Below are 11250 nucleotides of genomic sequence, written 5' to 3'. Positions count from 1 at the left end.
TTGAGGAGTACTCAACTACATGTAATCACACTAGTAGTGCACCTATACATTTTGCAGTAGCTCTCTGGTAGTTCAACTACATTCATCTTCGAACCAACAAGTTGAATTGCTTTTTTTGCTCTCTTTTTTTCGGTACTGTAATTAACACTGCTGTATTTTTAAGCATTCTTTCATTTGTTTTGTTCCATATTTATTCATTCATTTAGCCTGTTGCTATATGTATTCTTACATGTATGTATTTCCATGTTTATTTTTTCATTACTGTAATTATTTCTCAATTCTTTTGAACTTTACCTTTACTCAGACTTGAGTGACATGTCGTCTTCCGTAAATTTGCATGATCCAAAATGTAGATATCTTTGATTTCAAAACTATCCAGATCGGCACAATCTTGAAGAACAAGAACAAAGAATTCATGGTCAAAGTGCATGAACTCCTACTTGAATTGTTGAACACTGTGAGGTTGTTTATTTTAGTTTTAATTAAAGATGTTGCTTCCAGTTGCATCCTCCGTACAGTTTCCTTGTCAGCTCTGTCTCCAGCAAAGGAGAGTAGCGCCCTCTGGCGATGAGTGAAATGAAGCTTTGCAAACCACTGTCTTTATTTTCTAAGCTCACTTTGCAATCTCTGTTCAAAGAAAAGGGTTAAAGGAATGGCAATTCAGTGTGTTTTTCAACCCTTTGTTGAACAGAAAGTGGCATCTAGTGAGCTCAGAAAATGAAGACAGTGTTTTGCTTTGCTTCATTTGACCATTACTAGCGCCCTCTGCTGACGGAAAGAAAAACACAGCACCGGGTATTCCCAGGCGGTCTCCCATCCAAGTACTGACCCGGCCCGACCCTGCTTAGCTTCCGAGATCGGACGAGATCGGGCGTGTTCAGGGTGGTATGGCCGTAGCGAGTGTACCAAGTGAAAACAAGCTATTTAAAGACGATGAACCCCAGAGGTTCTCAAAACTGTTGAAGACGCAGTTTGGGGTTGAGGAGTACTCAACTACATGTAATCACACTAGTAGTGCACCTATACATTTTGCAGTAGCTCTCTGGTAGTTCAACTACATTCATCTTGAACCAACAAGTTGAATTGCTTTTTTGCTCTCTTTTTTCGGTACTGTAATTAACACTGCTGTATTTTTAAGCATTCTTTCATTTGTTTTGTTCCATATTTATTCATTCATTTAGCCTGTTGCTATATGTATTCTTACATGTATGTATTTCCATGTTTATTTTTTTCATTACTGTAATTATTTCTCAATTCTTTTGAACTTTACCTTTACTCAGACTTGAGTGACTTGTAGATCTTCAGTAAATTTGCATGATCCAAAATGTAGATATCTTTGATTTCAAAACTATCCAGATCGGCACAATCTTGAAGAACAAGAACAAAGAATTCATGGTCAAAGTGCATGAACTCCTACTTGAATTGTTGAACACTGTGAGGTTGTTTATTTTAGTTTTAATTAAAGATGTTGCTTCCAAAAAAAAAGTTGCATCCTCCGTACAGTTTCCTTGTCAGCTCTGTCTCCAGCAAAGGAGGAGTAGCGCCCTCTGGCGATGGTGAAATGAAGCTTTGCAAACCACTGTCTTTATTTTCTAAGCTCACTCAATCTATGTTCAAAGAAAAGGGTTAAAGGAATGGCAATTCAGTGTGTTTTCAACCCTTTGTTGAACAGAAAGTGGCATCTAGTGAGCTCAGAAAATGAAGACAGTGTTTTGCTTTGCTTCATTTGACCATTACTAACGCCCTCTGCTGACGGAAAGAAAAAGCACAGCACCGGGTATTCCCAGGCGGTCTCCCATCCAAGTACTGACCCGGCCCGACCCTGCTTAGCTTCCGAGATCGGACGAGATCGGGCGTGTTCAGGAGTGGTATGGCCGTAGCGAGTGTACCAAGTGAAAACAAGCTATTTAAAGACGATGAACCCCAGAGGTTCTCAAAACTGTTGAAGACGCAGTTTGGGGTTGAGAGTACTCAACTACATGTAATCACACTAGTAGTGCACCTATACATTTTGCAGTAGCTCTCTGGTAGTTCAACTACATTCATCTTCGAACCAACAAGTTGAATTGCTTTTTTGCTCTTTTTTTTCGGTACTGTAATTAACACTGCTGTATTTTTTAAGCATTCTTTCATTTGTTTTGTTCCATATTTATTCATTCATTTAGCCTGTTGCTATATGTATTCTTACATGTATGTATTTCCATGTTTATTTTTTCATTACTGTAATTATTTCTCAATTCTTTTGAACTTTACCTTTACTCAGACTTGAGTGACTTGTCGTCTTCCGTAAATTTGCATGATCCAAAAATGTAGATATCTTTGATTTCAAAACTATCCAGATCGGCACAATCTTGAAGAACAAGAACAAAGAATTCATGGTCAAAGTGCATGAACTCCTACTTGAATTGTTGAACACTGTGAGGTTGTTTATTTTAGTTTTAATTAAAGATGTTGCTTCCAAAAAAAAAAGTTGCATCCTCCGTACAGTTTCCTTGTCAGCTCTGTCTCCAGCAAAGGAGGAGTAGCGCCCTCTGGCGATGGTGAAATGAAGCTTTGCAAACCACTGTCTTTATTTTCTAAGCTCACTCAATCTCTGTTCAAAGAAAAGGGTTAAAGGAATGGCAATTCAGTGTGTTTTCAACCCTTTGTTGAACAGAAAGTGGCATCTAGTGAGCTCAGAAAATGAAGACAGTGTTTTGCTTTGCTTCATTTGACCATTACTAGCGCCCTCTGCTGACGGAAAAGAAAAACACAGCACCGGGTATTCCCAGGCGGTCTCCCATCCAAGTACTGACCCGGCCCGACCCTGCTTAGCTTCCGAGATCGGACGAGATCGGGCGTGTTCAGGGTGGTATGGCCGTAGCGAGTGTACCAAGTGAAAACAAGCTATTTAAAGACGATGAACCCCAGAGGTTCTCAAAACTGTTGAAGAGCGCAGTTTGGGGTTGAGGAGTACTCAACTACATGTAATCACACTAGTAGTGCACCTATACATTTTGCAGTAGCTCTCTGGTAGTTCAACTACATTCATCTTCGAACCAACAAGTTGAATTGCTTTTTTGCTCTCTTTTTTTCGGTACTGTAATTAACACTGCTGTATTTTTAAGCATTCTTTCATTTGTTTTGTTCCATATTTATTCATTCATTTAGCCTGTTGCTATATGTATTCTTACATGTATGTATTTCCATGTTTATTTTTTCATTACTGTAATTATTTCTCAATTCTTTTGAACTTTACCTTTACTCAGACTTGAGTGACTTGTCGATCTTCCGTAAATTTGCATGATCCAAAATGTAGATATCTTTGATTTCAAAACTATCCAGATCGGCACAATCTTGAAGAACAAGAACAAAGAATTCATGGTCAAAGTGCATGAACTCCTACTTGAATTGTTGAACACTGTGAGGTTGTTTATTTTAGTTTTAATTAAAGATGTTGCTTCCAAAAAAAAAGTTGCATCCTCCGTACAGTTTCCTTGTCAGCTCTGTCTCCAGCAAAGGAGGAGTAGCGCCCTCTGGCGATAGTGAAATGAAGCTTTGCAAACCACTGTCTTTATTTTCTAAGCTCACTCAATCTCTGTTCAAAGAAAAGGGTTAAGGAATGGCAATTCAGTGTGTTTTCAACCCTTTGTTGAACAGAAAGTGGCATCTAGTGAGCTCAGAAAAATGAAGACAGTGTTTTGCTGCTTCATTTGACCATTACTAGCGCCCTCTGCTGACGGAAAAAGAAAAGCTACAGCACCGGGTATTCCCAGGCGGTCTCCCATCCAAGTACTGACCCGGCCCGACCCTGCTTAGCTTCCGAGATCGGACGAGATCGGGCGTGTTCAGGGTGGTATGGCCGTAGCGAGTGTACCAAGTGAAAACAAGCTATTTAAAGGCGATGAACCCCAGAGGTTCTCAAAACTGTTGAAAGGCGCAGTTTGGGGGTTGAGGAGTACTCAACTACATGTAATCACACTAGTAGTGCACCTATACATTTTGCAGTAGCTCTCTGGTAGTTCAACTACATTCATCTTCGAACCAACAAGTTGAATTGCTTTTTTTGCTCTCTTTTTTTCGGTACTGTAATTAACACTGCTGTATTTTTAAGCATTCTTTCATTTGTTTTGTTCCATATTTATTCATTCATTTAGCCTGTTGCTATATGTATTCTTACATGTATGTATTTCCATGTTTATTTTTTCATTACTGTAATTATTTCTCAATTCTTTTGAACTTTACCTTTACTCAGACTTGAGTGACTTGTCGATCTTCCGTAAATTTGCATGATCCAAAATGTAGATATCTTTGATTTCAAAACTATCCAGATCGGCACAATCTTGAAGAACAAGAACAAAGAATTCATGGTCAAAGTGCATGAACTCCTACTTGAATTGTTGAACACTGTGAGGTTGTTTATTTTAGTTTTAATTAAAGATGTTGCTTCCAAAAAAAAAGTTGCATCCTCCGTACAGTTTCCTTGTCAGCTCTGTCTCCAGCAAAGGAGGAGTAGCGCCCTCTGGCGATAGTGAAATGAAGCTTTGCAAACCACTGTCTTTATTTTCTAAGCTCACTAGATGGCAATCTCTGTTCAAAGAAAAGGGTTAAAGGAATGGCAATTCAGTGTGTTTTCAACCCTTTGTTGAACAGAAAGTGGCATCTAGTGAGCTCAGAAAATGAAGACAGTGTTTTGCTGCTTCATTTGACCATTACTAGCGCCCTCTGCTGACGGAAAAGAAAAAGCTTACAGCACCGGGTATTCCCAGGCGGTCTCCCATCCAAGTACTGACCCGGCCCGACCCTGCTTAGCTTCCGAGATCGGACGAGATCGGGCGTGTTCAGGAGTGGTATGGCCGTAGCGAGTGTACCAAGTGAAAACAAGCTATTTAAAGGCGATGAACCCCAGAGGTTCTCAAAACTGTTGAAGACGCAGTTTGGGGTTGAGGAGTACTCAACTACATGTAATCACACTAGTAGTGCACCTATACATTTTGCAGTAGCTCTCTGGTAGTTCAACTACATTCATCTTCGAACCAACAAGTTGAATTGCTTTTTTGCTCTCTTTTTTTCGGTACTGTAATTAACACTGCTGTATTTTTAAGCATTCTTTCATTTGTTTTGTTCCATATTTATTCATTCATTTAGCCTGTTGCTATATGTATTCTTACATGTATGTATTTCCATGTTTATTTTTTCATTACTGTAATTATTTCTCAATTCTTTTGAACTTTACCTTTACTCAGACTTGAGTGACTTGTAGATCTTCCGTAAATTTGCATGATCCAAAATGTAGATATCTTTGATTTCAAAACTATCCAGATCGGCACAATCTTGAAGAACAAGAACAAAGAATTCATGGTCAAAGTGCATGAACTCCTACTTGAATTGTTGAACACTGTGAGGTTGTTTATTTTAGTTTTAATTAAAGATGTTGCTTCCAAAAAAAAAGTTGCATCCTCCGTACAGTTTCCTTGTCAGCTCTGTCTCCAGCAAAGGAGGAGTAGCGCCCTCTGGCGATGGTGAAATGAAGCTTTGCAAACCACTGTCTTTATTTTTCTAAGCTCACTAGATGGCAATCTCTGTTCAAAGAAAAGGGTTAAAGGAATGGCAATTCAGTGTGTTTTCAACCCTTTGTTGAACAGAAAGTGGCATCTAGTGAGCTCAGAAAATGAAGACAGTGTTTTGCTTTGCTTCATTTGACCATTACTAGCGCCCTCTGCTGACGGAAAAGAAAAACACAGCACCGGGTATTCCCAGGCGGTCTCCCATCCAAGTACTGACCCGGCCCGACCCTGCTTAGCTTCCGAGATCGGGACGAGATCGGGCGTGTTCAGGAGTGGTATGGCCGTAGCGAGTGTACCAAGTGAAAACAAGCTATTTAAAGGCGATGAACCCCCAGAGGTTCTCAAAACTGTTGAAGACGCAGTTTGGGGTTGAGGAGTACTCAACTACATGTAATCACACTAGTAGTGCACCTATACATTTTGCAGTAGCTCTCTGGTAGTTCAACTACATTCATCTTCGAACCAACAAGTTGGATTGCTTTTTTGCTCTTTTTTTCGGTACTGTAATTAACACTGCTGTATTTTTAAGCATTCTTTCATTTGTTTTGTTCCATATTTATTCATTCATTTAGCCTGTTGCTATATGTATTCTTACATGTATGTATTTCCATGTTTATTTTTTCATTACTGTAATTATTTCTCAATTCTTTTGAACTTTACCTTTACTCAGACTTGAGTGACTTGTCGTCTTCCGTAAATTTGCATGATCCAAAATGTAGATATCTTTGATTTCAAAACTATCCAGATCGGCACAATCTTGAAGAACAAGAACAAAGAATTCATGGTCAAAGTGCATGAACTCCTACTTGAATTGTTGAACACTGTGAGGTTGTTTATTTTAGTTTTAATTAAAGATGTTGCTTCCAGTTGCATCCTCCGTACAGTTTCCTTGTCAGCTCTGTCTCCAGCAAAGGAGGAGTAGCGCCCTCTGGCGATAGTGAAATGAAGCTTTGCAAACCACTGTCTTTATTTTCTAAGCTCACTAGATGGCAATCTCTGTTCAAAGAAAAGGGTTAAAGGAATGGCAATTCAGTGTGTTTTCAACCCTTTGTTGAACAGAAAGTGGCATCTAGTGAGCTCAGAAAATGAAGACAGTGTTTTGCTTTGCTTCATTGACCATTACTAAGCGCCCTCTGCTGACGGAAAAGAAAAGCTTACAGCACCGGGTATTCCCAGGCGGTCTCCCATCCAAGTACTGACCCGGCCCGACCCTGCTCAGCTTCCGAGATCGGACGAGATCGGGCGTGTTCAGAGTGGTATGGCCGTAGCGAGTGTACCAAGTGAAAACAAGCTATTTAAAGACGATGAGACCCCAGAGGTTCTCAAAACTGTTGAAAGACGCAGTTTGGGGTTGAGGAGTACTCAACTACATGTAATCACACTAGTAGTGCACCTATACATTTTGCAGTAGCTCTCTGGTAGTTCAACTACATTCATCTTCGAACCAACAAGTTGAATTGCTTTTTTTGCTCTCTTTTTTTCGGTACTGTAATTAACACTGCTGTATTTTTAAGCATTCTTTCATTTGTTTTGTTCCATATTTATTCATTCATTTAGCCTGTTGCTATATGTATTCTTACATGTATGTATTTCCATGTTTATTTTTTTCATTACTGTAATTATTTCTCAATTCTTTTGAACTTTACCTTTACTCAGACTTGAGTGACTTGTCGTCTTCCGTAAATTTGCATGATCCAAAATGTAGATATCTTTGATTTCAAAACTATCCAGATCGGCACAATCTTGAAGAACAAGAACAAAGAATTCATGGTCAAAGTGCATGAACTCCTACTTGAATTGTTGAACACTGTGAGGTTGTTTATTTTAGTTTTAATTAAAGATGTTGCTTCCAAAAAAAAGTTGCATCCTCCGTACAGTTTCCTTGTCAGCTCTGTCTCCAGCAAAGGAGGGTAGCGCCCTCTGGCGATGGTGAAATGAAGCTTTGCAAACCACTGTCTTTATTTTCTAAGCTCACTAGATGGCAATCTCTGTTCAAAGAAAAGGGTTAAAGGAATGGCAATTCAGTGTGTTTTCAACCCTTTGTTGAACAGAAAGTGGCATCTAGTGAGCTCAGAAAATGAAGACAGTGTTTTGCTTTGCTTCATTTGACCATTACTAGCGCCCTCTGCTGACGGAAAAAGAAAAAGCTTACAGCACCGGGTATTCCCAGGCGGTCTCCCATCAAGTACTGACCCGGCCCGACCCTGCTTAGCTTCCGAGATCGGACGAGATCGGGCGTGTTCAGAGTGGTATGGCCGTAAGCGGAGTGTACCAAGTGAAAACAAGCTATTTAAAGACGATGAACCCCAGAGGTTCTCAAAACTGTTGAAGACGCAGTTTGGGGTTGAGGAGTACTCAACTACATGTAATCACACTAGTAGTGCACCTATACATTTTGCAGTAGCTCTCTGGTAGTTCAACTACATTCATCTTCGAACCAACAAGTTGAATTGCTTTTTTGCTCTCTTTTTTTCGGTACTGTAATTAACACTGCTGTATTTTTAAGCATTCTTTCATTTGTTTTGTTCCATATTTATTCATTCATTTAGCCTGTTGCTATATGTATTCTTACATGTATGTATTTCCATGTTTATTTTTTCATTACTGTAATTATTTCTCAATTCTTTTGAACTTTACCTTTACTCAGACTTGAGTGACTTGTCGTCTTCCGTAAATTTGCATGATCCAAAATGTAGATATCTTTGATTTCAAAACTATCCAGATCGGCACAATCTTGAAGAACAAGAACAAAGAATTCATGGTCAAAGTGCATGAACTCCTACTTGAATTGTTGAACACTGTGAGGTTGTTTATTTTAGTTTTAATTAAAGATGTTGCTTCCAAAAAAAAAGTTGCATCCTCCGTACAGTTTCCTTGTCAGCTCTGTCTCCAGCAAAGGAGGAGTAGCGCCCTCTGGCGATGGTGAAATGAAGCTTTGCAAACCACTGTCTTTATTTTCTAAGCTCACTCAATCTATGTTCAAAGAAAAGGGTTAAAGGAATGGCAATTCAGTGTGTTTTCAACCCTTTGTTGAACAGAAAGTGGCATCTAGTGAGCTCAGAAAATGAAGACAGTGTTTTGCTTTGCTTCATTTGACCATTACTAGCGCCCTCTGCTGACGGAAAAGAAAAGCTTACAGCACCGGGTATTCCCAGGCGGTCTCCCATCAAGTACTGACCCGGCCCGACCCTGCTTAGCTTCCGAGATCGGGACGAGATCGGGGCGTGTTCAGGAGTGGTATGGCCGTAAGCGAGTGTACCAAGTGAAAACAAGCTATTTAAAGACGATGAACCCCAGAGGTTCTCAAAACTGTTGAAGAGCGCAGTTTGGGGGTTGAGGAGTACTCAACTACATGTAATCACACTAGTAGTGCACCTATACATTTTGCAGTAGCTCTCTGGTAGTTCAACTACATTCATCTTCGAACCAACAAGTTGGATTGCTTTTTTGCTCTCTTTTTTTTCGGTACTGTAATTAACACTGCTGTATTTTTAAGCATTCTTTCATTTGTTTTGTTCCATATTTATTCATTCATTTAGCCTGTTGCTATATGTATTCTTACATGTATGTATTTCCATGTTTATTTTTTCATTACTGTAATTATTTCTCAATTCTTTTGAACTTTACCTTTACTCAGACTTGAGTGACTTGTAGTCTTCCGTAAATTTGCATGATCCAAAATGTAGATATCTTTGATTTCAAAACTATCCAGATCGGCACAATCTTGAAGAACAAGAACAAAGAATTCATGGTCAAAGTGCATGAACTCCTACTTGAATTGTTGAACACTGTGAGGTTGTTTATTTTAGTTTTAATTAAAGATGTTGCTTCCAGTTGCATCCTCCGTACAGTTTCCTTGTCAGCTCTGTCTCCAGCAAAGGAGGAGTAGCGCCCTCTGGCGATGGTGAAATGAAGCTTTGCAAACCACTGTCTTTATTTTCTAAGCTCACTAGATGGCAATCTCTGTTCAAAGAAAAGGGTTAAAGGAATGGCAATTCAGTGTGTTTTCAACCCTTTGTTGAACAGAAAGTGGCATCTAGTGAGCTCAGAAAATGAAGACAGTGTTTTGCTTTGCTTCATTGACCATTACTAGCGCCCTCTGCTGACGGAAAGAAAAAGCTTACAGCACCGGGTATTCCCAGGCGGTCTCCCATCCAAGTACTGACCCGGCCCGACCCTGCTTAGCTTCCGAGATCGGACGAGATCGGGCGTGTTCAGGGTGGTATGGCCGTGGCGAGTGTACCAAGTGAAAACAAGCTATTTAAAGGCGATGAACCCCAGAGGTTCTCAAAACTGTTGAAGACGCAGTTTGGGGTTGAGGAGTACTCAACTACATGTAATCACACTAGTAGTGCACCTATACATTTTGCAGTAGCTCTCTGGTAGTTCAACTACATTCATCTTCGAACCAACAAGTTGAATTGCTTTTTTGCTCTCTTTTTTTCGGTACTGTAATTAACACTGCTGTATTTTTAAGCATTCTTTCATTTGTTTTGTTCCATATTTATTCATTCATTTAGCCTGTTGCTATATGTATTCTTACATGTATGTATTTCCATGTTTATTTTTTCATTACTGTAATTATTTCTCAATTCTTTTGAACTTTACCTTTACTCAGACTTGAGTGACTTGTCGATCTTCCGTAAATTTGCATGATCCAAAATGTAGATATCTTTGATTTCAAAACTATCCAGATCGGCACAATCTTGAAGAACAAGAACAAAGAATTCATGGTCAAAGTGCATGAACTCCTACTTGAATTGTTGAACACTGTGAGGTTGTTTATTTTAGTTTTAATTAAAGATGTTGCTTCCAAAAAAAAAGTTGCATCCTCCGTACAGTTTCCTTGTCAGCTCTGTCTCCAGCAAAGGAGGAGTAGCGCCCTCTGGCGATGGTGAAATGAAGCTTTGCAAACCACTGTCTTTATTTTCTAAGCTCACTCAATCTATGTTCAAAGAAAAGGGTTAAAGGAATGGCAATTCAGTGTGTTTTCAACCCTTTGTTGAACAGAAAGTGGCATCTAGTGAGCTCAGAAAATGAAGACAGTGTTTTGCTTTGCTTCATTGCTGACCATTACTAGCAGCCCTCTGCTGACGGAAAAAGAAAAAGCTTACAGCACCGGGTATTCCCAGGCGGTCTCCCATCCAAGTACTGACCACTGACCCGACCCTGCTTAGCTTCCGAGATCGGACGAGATCGGGCGTGTTCAGGGTGAGTATGGCCGTAAGCGAGTGTACCAAGTGAAAACAAGCTATTTAAAGACGATGAACCCCAGAGGTTCTCAAAACTGTTGAAAGACGCAGTTTGGGGTTGAGAGTACTCAACTACATGTAATCACACTAGTAGTGCACCTATACATTTTGCAGTAGCTCTCTGGTAGTTCAACTACATTCATCTTGAACCAACAAGTTGAATTGCTTTTTGCTCTCTTTTTTTTCGGTACTGTAATTAACACTGCTGTATTTTTTAAGCATTCTTTCATTTGTTTTGTTCCATATTTATTCATTCATTTAGCCTGTTGCTATATGTATTCTTACATGTATGTATTTCCATGTTTATTTTTTCATTACTGTAATTATTTCTCAATTCTTTTGAACTTTACCTTTACTCAGACTTGAGTGACTTGTAGATCTTCCATAAATTGCAAGTCCAAAATGTAGATATCTTCAAAACTATCCAGATTGGCATAATCTTGAAGAACAAG

At 39.4% G+C, this 11250-nt stretch overlaps 7 non-coding genes and 4 pseudogenes across 7 annotated transcripts; all 11 read right to left on the bottom strand.

The window, feature by feature from the left end:
* Positions 1-780: 780 nt before the first annotated feature.
* LOC144514896 (5S ribosomal RNA) lies at positions 781-899 on the bottom strand. The gene has a single exon (XR_013501616.1). It is a non-coding gene; the product is annotated as a 5S ribosomal RNA (ribosomal RNA).
* Positions 900-1762: 863 nt separating this feature from the next.
* LOC144514892 (5S ribosomal RNA) lies at positions 1763-1882 on the bottom strand (annotated as a pseudogene).
* Positions 1883-2746: 864 nt separating this feature from the next.
* On the bottom strand, positions 2747-2865 carry LOC144514895 (5S ribosomal RNA). The gene has a single exon (XR_013501615.1). It is a non-coding gene; the product is annotated as a 5S ribosomal RNA (ribosomal RNA).
* Positions 2866-3730: 865 nt separating this feature from the next.
* On the bottom strand, positions 3731-3849 carry LOC144514886 (5S ribosomal RNA). Its single transcript, XR_013501611.1, has one exon. It is a non-coding gene; the product is annotated as a 5S ribosomal RNA (ribosomal RNA).
* An 874-nt stretch (positions 3850-4723) lies between these two features.
* On the bottom strand, positions 4724-4842 carry LOC144514887 (5S ribosomal RNA). Its single transcript, XR_013501612.1, has one exon. It is a non-coding gene; the product is annotated as a 5S ribosomal RNA (ribosomal RNA).
* Positions 4843-5714: 872 nt separating this feature from the next.
* Positions 5715-5835, bottom strand: LOC144514891 (5S ribosomal RNA; annotated as a pseudogene).
* An 862-nt stretch (positions 5836-6697) lies between these two features.
* LOC144514889 (5S ribosomal RNA) lies at positions 6698-6815 on the bottom strand. The gene has a single exon (XR_013501613.1). It is a non-coding gene; the product is annotated as a 5S ribosomal RNA (ribosomal RNA).
* Positions 6816-7691: 876 nt separating this feature from the next.
* On the bottom strand, positions 7692-7809 carry LOC144514894 (5S ribosomal RNA). The gene has a single exon (XR_013501614.1). It is a non-coding gene; the product is annotated as a 5S ribosomal RNA (ribosomal RNA).
* An 867-nt stretch (positions 7810-8676) lies between these two features.
* Positions 8677-8797, bottom strand: LOC144514890 (5S ribosomal RNA; annotated as a pseudogene).
* An 866-nt stretch (positions 8798-9663) lies between these two features.
* On the bottom strand, positions 9664-9781 carry LOC144514897 (5S ribosomal RNA). Its single transcript, XR_013501617.1, has one exon. It is a non-coding gene; the product is annotated as a 5S ribosomal RNA (ribosomal RNA).
* An 872-nt stretch (positions 9782-10653) lies between these two features.
* On the bottom strand, positions 10654-10775 carry LOC144514893 (5S ribosomal RNA; annotated as a pseudogene).
* Between the last annotated feature and the right edge of the window lie 475 nt (positions 10776-11250).

This window comes from Sander vitreus, unplaced genomic scaffold (assembly GCF_031162955.1).
Source record: "Sander vitreus isolate 19-12246 unplaced genomic scaffold, sanVit1 ctg737_0, whole genome shotgun sequence".
NCBI classification, from domain to species: Eukaryota; Metazoa; Chordata; class Actinopteri; order Perciformes; family Percidae; genus Sander; species Sander vitreus.
Note: the sequence above shows the minus strand (reverse complement) of the source record. Positions and strands in the feature narration are given on the sequence as shown.